An 8163-nucleotide genomic window follows, 5' to 3' on the forward strand; every position below is an offset into this window, starting at 1 on the left:
AGTGTTGACCTTTAAACCCTCTTACCAGAGAAAACACAATAAGAAGGTAGAAAAGGGCCTGCATTAGACTTAGGCCAAACCGCAGGACCTTTTATTTTGCTCACAGAACAGTATTTGCTGAGTCACTGACAGCACAAAGAAATAGAGATTTAACGACGAGGATGGGATTCGAACCCACGCGTGCAGAGCACAATGGATTAGCAGTCCATCGCCTTGACCACTCGGCCACCTCATCCCACATGCAAACCATTGAACAGAAAAAGACATATACAATGAATCTAGCCCTTATCATGTTTCTCTTGTCTCCTCAGTCTAGGTTAGATTTGAATCCCATCTTTGTCGCGCTAACTATTTTAGTCTGCCATGACTATGTGAGTCCAGAAGTGTTCACCTTTAAACCCTTTCAACACAGAAAACACATTGAGACAGGAGAGGTCAGAAGTCTGAAATTTGAGCCAGACTGTGACATATCCAAAAACAGAAGCCGGTGAGGGCAATTAGCTCAAATGGTAGAGCGCTCGCTTTGCATGTGAGAGGTAGCGGGATCGATACCCGCATTCTCCAGAGCAAGTTTGTCTTTGGAGTGTATCTCGCCTTATGAAGAGTACTTTGAGACAACTCAGAAAGATGACTCAGGGTGCTTTTGGACACGTGAAGATTACATTTTCTGTGAATAACTCCCCCTCGCAGAGATGGTACAGATGTCATGTAACTACAACATGTGAAAAGTGTTCCATTCTGTTTTGTGTACAGGTAGGTTTGATTCCCTTCACTGTTGCACTCGCTATTTTAGTCGCTCATGACTATGTTAGACCACTAGTGGTGATCTTTAGACCCTCTTGCCTCAGAAAACCCATTAAGAAGGCAAAATACATTCCATCCATAGGACCTTTCTCTTTTTTTTCTTTTACATTTCAGTATTTACTGAGTCACTGAGCTTCCTCACAGCACAGTGCAATAGAGGTTTAACGACAAGGATGGGATTCCAACCCACATGTGCAGACCACAATGGATTAGCAGTGCATCAGCTTGACCAGTGGGCAGTTTGACAAGGGGAATTAGCTCAAATGGTAGAGCGCTCGCTTAGCATGTGAGAGGTAGCGGGATCGATACCCGCATTCTCCAGAACATCTCGGTTGTTAGGCTGCATCTCGACATATGAGGAGTGCTTTGAGACGGAAAGTTGGCCCAGAGTTTGTTCATATTTTGTCGCAACACTTGTGAAAAGCTGCCCATGGCAGAGATGGTTCAAATGTCATATAATTACAATATGTGCAGAGTTTCCTGCACTGTTTTGTGTACATGCAGATTGGATTGCTATCATTGGTGCACTCACTATATTAGCCTGCCATGACTATGTTTGCCCAGTAGTGTTGACCTTTAAACCCTCTTACCAGAGAAAACACAATAAGAAGGTAGAAAAGGGCCTGCATTAGACTTAGGCCAAACCGCAGGACCTTTTATTTTGCTCACAGAACAGTATTTGCTGAGTCACTGACAGCACAAAGAAATAGAGATTTAACGACGAGGATGGGATTCGAACCCACGCGTGCAGAGCACAATGGATTAGCAGTCCATCGCCTTGACCACTCGGCCACCTCATCCCACATGCAAACCATTGAACAGAAAAAGACATATACAATGAATCTAGCCCTTATCATGTTTCTCTTGTCTCCTCAGTCTAGGTTAGATTTGAATCCCATCTTTGTCGCGCTAACTATTTTAGTCTGCCATGACTATGTGAGTCCAGAAGTGTTCACCTTTAAACCCTTTCAACACAGAAAACACATTGAGACAGGAGAGGTCAGAAGTCTGAAATTTGAGCCAGACTGTGACATATCCAAAAACAGAAGCCGGTGAGGGCAATTAGCTCAAATGGTAGAGCGCTCGCTTTGCATGTGAGAGGTAGCGGGATCGATACCCGCATTCTCCAGAGCAAGTTTGTCTTTGGAGTGTATCTCGCCTTATGAAGAGTACTTTGAGACAACTCAGAAAGATGACTCAGGGTGCTTTTGGACACGTGAAGATTACATTTTCTGTGAATAACTCCCCCTCGCAGAGATGGTACAGATGTCATGTAACTACAACATGTGAAAAGTGTTCCATTCTGTTTTGTGTACAGGTAGGTTTGATTCCCTTCACTGTTGCACTCGCTATTTTAGTCGCTCATGACTATGTTAGACCACTAGTGGTGATCTTTAGACCCTCTTGCCTCAGAAAACCCATTAAGAAGGCAAAATACATTCCATCCATAGGACCTTTCTCTTTTTTTTCTTTTACATTTCAGTATTTACTGAGTCACTGAGCTTCCTCACAGCACAGTGCAATAGAGGTTTAACGACAAGGATGGGATTCCAACCCACATGTGCAGACCACAATGGATTAGCAGTGCATCAGCTTGACCAGTGGGCAGTTTGACAAGGGGAATTAGCTCAAATGGTAGAGCGCTCGCTTAGCATGTGAGAGGTAGCGGGATCGATACCCGCATTCTCCAGAACATCTCGGTTGTTAGGCTGCATCTCGACATATGAGGAGTGCTTTGAGACGGAAAGTTGGCCCAGAGTTTGTTCATATTTTGTCGCAACACTTGTGAAAAGCTGCCCATGGCAGAGATGGTTCAAATGTCATATAATTACAATATGTGCAGAGTTTCCTGCACTGTTTTGTGTACATGCAGATTGGATTGCTATCATTGGTGCACTCACTATATTAGCCTGCCATGACTATGTTTGCCCAGTAGTGTTGACCTTTAAACCCTCTTACCAGAGAAAACACAATAAGAAGGTAGAAAAGGGCCTGCATTAGACTTAGGCCAAACCGCAGGACCTTTTATTTTGCTCACAGAACAGTATTTGCTGAGTCACTGACAGCACAAAGAAATAGAGATTTAACGACGAGGATGGGATTCGAACCCACGCGTGCAGAGCACAATGGATTAGCAGTCCATCGCCTTGACCACTCGGCCACCTCATCCCACATGCAAACCATTGAACAGAAAAAGACATATACAATGAATCTAGCCCTTATCATGTTTCTCTTGTCTCCTCAGTCTAGGTTAGATTTGAATCCCATCTTTGTCGCGCTAACTATTTTAGTCTGCCATGACTATGTGAGTCCAGAAGTGTTCACCTTTAAACCCTTTCAACACAGAAAACACATTGAGACAGGAGAGGTCAGAAGTCTGAAATTTGAGCCAGACTGTGACATATCCAAAAACAGAAGCCGGTGAGGGCAATTAGCTCAAATGGTAGAGCGCTCGCTTTGCATGTGAGAGGTAGCGGGATCGATACCCGCATTCTCCAGAGCAAGTTTGTCTTTGGAGTGTATCTCGCCTTATGAAGAGTACTTTGAGACAACTCAGAAAGATGACTCAGGGTGCTTTTGGACACGTGAAGATTACATTTTCTGTGAATAACTCCCCCTCGCAGAGATGGTACAGATGTCATGTAACTACAACATGTGAAAAGTGTTCCATTCTGTTTTGTGTACAGGTAGGTTTGATTCCCTTCACTGTTGCACTCGCTATTTTAGTCGCTCATGACTATGTTAGACCACTAGTGGTGATCTTTAGACCCTCTTGCCTCAGAAAACCCATTAAGAAGGCAAAATACATTCCATCCATAGGACCTTTCTCTTTTTTTTCTTTTACATTTCAGTATTTACTGAGTCACTGAGCTTCCTCACAGCACAGTGCAATAGAGGTTTAACGACAAGGATGGGATTCCAACCCACATGTGCAGACCACAATGGATTAGCAGTGCATCAGCTTGACCAGTGGGCAGTTTGACAAGGGGAATTAGCTCAAATGGTAGAGCGCTCGCTTAGCATGTGAGAGGTAGCGGGATCGATACCCGCATTCTCCAGAACATCTCGGTTGTTAGGCTGCATCTCGACATATGAGGAGTGCTTTGAGACGGAAAGTTGGCCCAGAGTTTGTTCATATTTTGTCGCAACACTTGTGAAAAGCTGCCCATGGCAGAGATGGTTCAAATGTCATATAATTACAATATGTGCAGAGTTTCCTGCACTGTTTTGTGTACATGCAGATTGGATTGCTATCATTGGTGCACTCACTATATTAGCCTGCCATGACTATGTTTGCCCAGTAGTGTTGACCTTTAAACCCTCTTACCAGAGAAAACACAATAAGAAGGTAGAAAAGGGCCTGCATTAGACTTAGGCCAAACCGCAGGACCTTTTATTTTGCTCACAGAACAGTATTTGCTGAGTCACTGACAGCACAAAGAAATAGAGATTTAACGACGAGGATGGGATTCGAACCCACGCGTGCAGAGCACAATGGATTAGCAGTCCATCGCCTTGACCACTCGGCCACCTCATCCCACATGCAAACCATTGAACAGAAAAAGACATATACAATGAATCTAGCCCTTATCATGTTTCTCTTGTCTCCTCAGTCTAGGTTAGATTTGAATCCCATCTTTGTCGCGCTAACTATTTTAGTCTGCCATGACTATGTGAGTCCAGAAGTGTTCACCTTTAAACCCTTTCAACACAGAAAACACATTGAGACAGGAGAGGTCAGAAGTCTGAAATTTGAGCCAGACTGTGACATATCCAAAAACAGAAGCCGGTGAGGGCAATTAGCTCAAATGGTAGAGCGCTCGCTTTGCATGTGAGAGGTAGCGGGATCGATACCCGCATTCTCCAGAGCAAGTTTGTCTTTGGAGTGTATCTCGCCTTATGAAGAGTACTTTGAGACAACTCAGAAAGATGACTCAGGGTGCTTTTGGACACGTGAAGATTACATTTTCTGTGAATAACTCCCCCTCGCAGAGATGGTACAGATGTCATGTAACTACAACATGTGAAAAGTGTTCCATTCTGTTTTGTGTACAGGTAGGTTTGATTCCCTTCACTGTTGCACTCGCTATTTTAGTCGCTCATGACTATGTTAGACCACTAGTGGTGATCTTTAGACCCTCTTGCCTCAGAAAACCCATTAAGAAGGCAAAATACATTCCATCCATAGGACCTTTCTCTTTTTTTTCTTTTACATTTCAGTATTTACTGAGTCACTGAGCTTCCTCACAGCACAGTGCAATAGAGGTTTAACGACAAGGATGGGATTCCAACCCACATGTGCAGACCACAATGGATTAGCAGTGCATCAGCTTGACCAGTGGGCAGTTTGACAAGGGGAATTAGCTCAAATGGTAGAGCGCTCGCTTAGCATGTGAGAGGTAGCGGGATCGATACCCGCATTCTCCAGAACATCTCGGTTGTTAGGCTGCATCTCGACATATGAGGAGTGCTTTGAGACGGAAAGTTGGCCCAGAGTTTGTTCATATTTTGTCGCAACACTTGTGAAAAGCTGCCCATGGCAGAGATGGTTCAAATGTCATATAATTACAATATGTGCAGAGTTTCCTGCACTGTTTTGTGTACATGCAGATTGGATTGCTATCATTGGTGCACTCACTATATTAGCCTGCCATGACTATGTTTGCCCAGTAGTGTTGACCTTTAAACCCTCTTACCAGAGAAAACACAATAAGAAGGTAGAAAAGGGCCTGCATTAGACTTAGGCCAAACCGCAGGACCTTTTATTTTGCTCACAGAACAGTATTTGCTGAGTCACTGACAGCACAAAGAAATAGAGATTTAACGACGAGGATGGGATTCGAACCCACGCGTGCAGAGCACAATGGATTAGCAGTCCATCGCCTTGACCACTCGGCCACCTCATCCCACATGCAAACCATTGAACAGAAAAAGACATATACAATGAATCTAGCCCTTATCATGTTTCTCTTGTCTCCTCAGTCTAGGTTAGATTTGAATCCCATCTTTGTCGCGCTAACTATTTTAGTCTGCCATGACTATGTGAGTCCAGAAGTGTTCACCTTTAAACCCTTTCAACACAGAAAACACATTGAGACAGGAGAGGTCAGAAGTCTGATTTTGACTCAGGGTTTATTCATATTTTATTACAACAGTTGTGAAAAGCTAGCCCTGCGATGGATTGGCGACCTGTCCAGGGTGTACCTCGCCTTCGCCCGATTGCCGGCCGGGATTGGTTCCGGCCCCTCCCGTGACCCTATTCAGGGATTAAGCGGTAGAAAATGAATGAATGAATGAATGAGTTGTGAAAAGCTGCCCATCTGTGCAAAGTGTTCGGCAGAGATCAGCTTTTTACTTTAAAATCTAAAAAGTGAGATGAGGGGACAAGTGTTTAAGGCAAGAGCCTGCTTATCCACTGTTTTGCGTACATGTACTGTAGGTTTGAATTCCATCATTGCGCTCACTTTTTTAGTTTGCCATAACTATTTTAGCTAAATAGTGTTGATCTTTATATCCTCTTGCTTCAGAAAACACATTAAGAAGGCAAAATACATTCTACTTGAGCTTTCATTTTTTCACCCAAAATGTTAATGACTACATTTCCATCAAATCAACATTTTTGCTTTTTCCTCGACTTCAGGAATCTGACCGCCAAGGGAATAATTCACGAGAGAAAGTCTTCAAGTATGTTGGGAAAAAAAAGTCATCACTCTATGTAATGTTGCTACTTGTCCAATTAGAGTACTAATTCAGAGGCAGTCTGACTGATGAGAGTTTTTAATTATAATCATATCATGTGACCATGATGATAAATGACTGAATTAAGGGGCTGAAAGTTTGATAAATGCAGTTGATTGCACAGATTGGTCCAATCGAGGCCGACGCACTATCTTTTGAAGGAGAGAGAAAGGGAGAAAAGAGAGCTTCATGAAGGAGTAGAAACAAGGGAAAATTTGATAACATTTGTTGGAGCTGACAAAATCAATATTTTATAGCGAGTCAGGGAGACAACAGTGGACTTAAACCTCTTGCAAAGTTACCATCATTATTGTTGTGCAACAAAATAATCCTTTCTTAAAAGGTCCAGTTGCTGTATTTACCTGACACTTTTTTTAATGAGAAAATGGATGGCTTAATTGTCATTACCTGACCTAAGTATGGAATGCTGCTCATGTAAAAATAGGTACTCATGAGAAGGAAAATGCTGTACCCAAATACCTGACTACCCTATTGTATATAGGTTACAGTACTGTCACTTGTTATTATTTGATTTAAATTACATACTTAGGTTAAAATGAGGGCACACATTATTACTATTGGGCCAGTTGTGAACATGGTTTAGGCATGACAACTGATGGGACCAACATGGTCCAGGTCTGTTCCAGTCTGGGAAAGTAAGTGTTGACAATGAGAAGATAAAATCATACAGTGTCTGATGTGTAATCATAATTCTTCACATTGAGTTGCTTTCTAAAATATTTTAAATGTTTGATATTTACAACTAATGCTGATGACTTAGCACATCACTTATGTGTTACCTGAAATTTGCTTCATTTTCCTAAATTCACTCAGCTCTAGTTTCTCCAGTGGGCTGCACAATCAAGGCACGATCAAAGCCAAAGTCTGAGATTTTTCCCTGGTTTTTGGCTTTTTCTGCACAAATGTCACCACTGAGAAACAATACAGGCTGCTTATTTGCATGTTTGTAAGAACACGACAGGCGGAGTGGTTGAGGGCTTTGCCTACCACCAGAACTCAGTATATTGTCCCAATCTTTTTTCCTTGTAGCTCACCCACATGTATGTAAGAAAAGCTGAGCCCCCTCATCCCCGCAGTGCACAGCAAAAACACTTTCTGTGCTATGCTTATTCAACTACTCAAACTGTTTGTATGTGTGTGTGACTGATGTGAGCGCTCTCTCTCTCTATATATATACATATCTTTGTTCTTCTTCTTCTTCCGGCTGTTCCCGTTAGGGGTCGCCACAGTGAATCATCTGTTTCCACCTAACTCTATCCTTGGCATCTTCTACTCTCATCCCAATTAACTTAATGTCCTCTTTTAGCACATCCATATACAGTATCTCCTCTTTGGCCTTCTTCTTGCCCTCTTGCCTGGCAGCTCCATCTCCAACATCCTTCTACCAATATAACCACTGTCCCTCCTCTGCACATGTCCAAACCATCTCAATCTGGCCTCTCTGACCTTGTCCCCAAAACAGCCAACCTGAGCTGTCCCTCTAATGTGCTCATTCCTAATCCTGTCCATCCTGGTCACTCCTAAAGAGAACCTCAACATCCTCATCTCTGCTACCTCCATCTCTGCCTCTTGTCTTTTCCTCACTGCTACAGTCTCTAA

At 43.0% G+C, this 8163-nt stretch overlaps 1 protein-coding gene and 13 non-coding genes across 14 annotated transcripts in view; 9 read left to right on the forward strand and 5 right to left on the reverse strand.

Moving 5' to 3' along the window:
* rbfox1 (RNA binding fox-1 homolog 1) overlaps positions 1–8163 on the forward strand; it is a 315653-nt gene that overhangs the window by 48205 nt on the left and 259285 nt on the right. The window lies entirely within an intron of this gene.
* Positions 154–235, reverse strand: trnas-gcu (transfer RNA serine (anticodon GCU)). The gene has a single exon. It is a non-coding gene; the product is annotated as a tRNA-Ser (tRNA).
* trnaa-ugc (transfer RNA alanine (anticodon UGC)) lies at positions 492–564 on the forward strand. The gene has a single exon. It is a non-coding gene; the product is annotated as a tRNA-Ala (tRNA).
* Positions 1053–1125, forward strand: trnaa-agc (transfer RNA alanine (anticodon AGC)). The gene has a single exon. It is a non-coding gene; the product is annotated as a tRNA-Ala (tRNA).
* Positions 1523–1604, reverse strand: trnas-gcu (transfer RNA serine (anticodon GCU)). Its single transcript has one exon. It is a non-coding gene; the product is annotated as a tRNA-Ser (tRNA).
* trnaa-ugc (transfer RNA alanine (anticodon UGC)) lies at positions 1861–1933 on the forward strand. Its single transcript has one exon. It is a non-coding gene; the product is annotated as a tRNA-Ala (tRNA).
* trnaa-agc (transfer RNA alanine (anticodon AGC)) lies at positions 2422–2494 on the forward strand. Its single transcript has one exon. It is a non-coding gene; the product is annotated as a tRNA-Ala (tRNA).
* trnas-gcu (transfer RNA serine (anticodon GCU)) lies at positions 2892–2973 on the reverse strand. The gene has a single exon. It is a non-coding gene; the product is annotated as a tRNA-Ser (tRNA).
* On the forward strand, positions 3230–3302 carry trnaa-ugc (transfer RNA alanine (anticodon UGC)). Its single transcript has one exon. It is a non-coding gene; the product is annotated as a tRNA-Ala (tRNA).
* On the forward strand, positions 3791–3863 carry trnaa-agc (transfer RNA alanine (anticodon AGC)). Its single transcript has one exon. It is a non-coding gene; the product is annotated as a tRNA-Ala (tRNA).
* trnas-gcu (transfer RNA serine (anticodon GCU)) lies at positions 4261–4342 on the reverse strand. The gene has a single exon. It is a non-coding gene; the product is annotated as a tRNA-Ser (tRNA).
* trnaa-ugc (transfer RNA alanine (anticodon UGC)) lies at positions 4599–4671 on the forward strand. Its single transcript has one exon. It is a non-coding gene; the product is annotated as a tRNA-Ala (tRNA).
* On the forward strand, positions 5160–5232 carry trnaa-agc (transfer RNA alanine (anticodon AGC)). The gene has a single exon. It is a non-coding gene; the product is annotated as a tRNA-Ala (tRNA).
* On the reverse strand, positions 5630–5711 carry trnas-gcu (transfer RNA serine (anticodon GCU)). The gene has a single exon. It is a non-coding gene; the product is annotated as a tRNA-Ser (tRNA).

The sequence above is a fragment of the Monopterus albus genome, unplaced genomic scaffold, assembly GCF_001952655.1.
Source record: "Monopterus albus unplaced genomic scaffold, M_albus_1.0 scaffold92.1, whole genome shotgun sequence".
NCBI classification, from domain to species: Eukaryota; Metazoa; Chordata; class Actinopteri; order Synbranchiformes; family Synbranchidae; genus Monopterus; species Monopterus albus.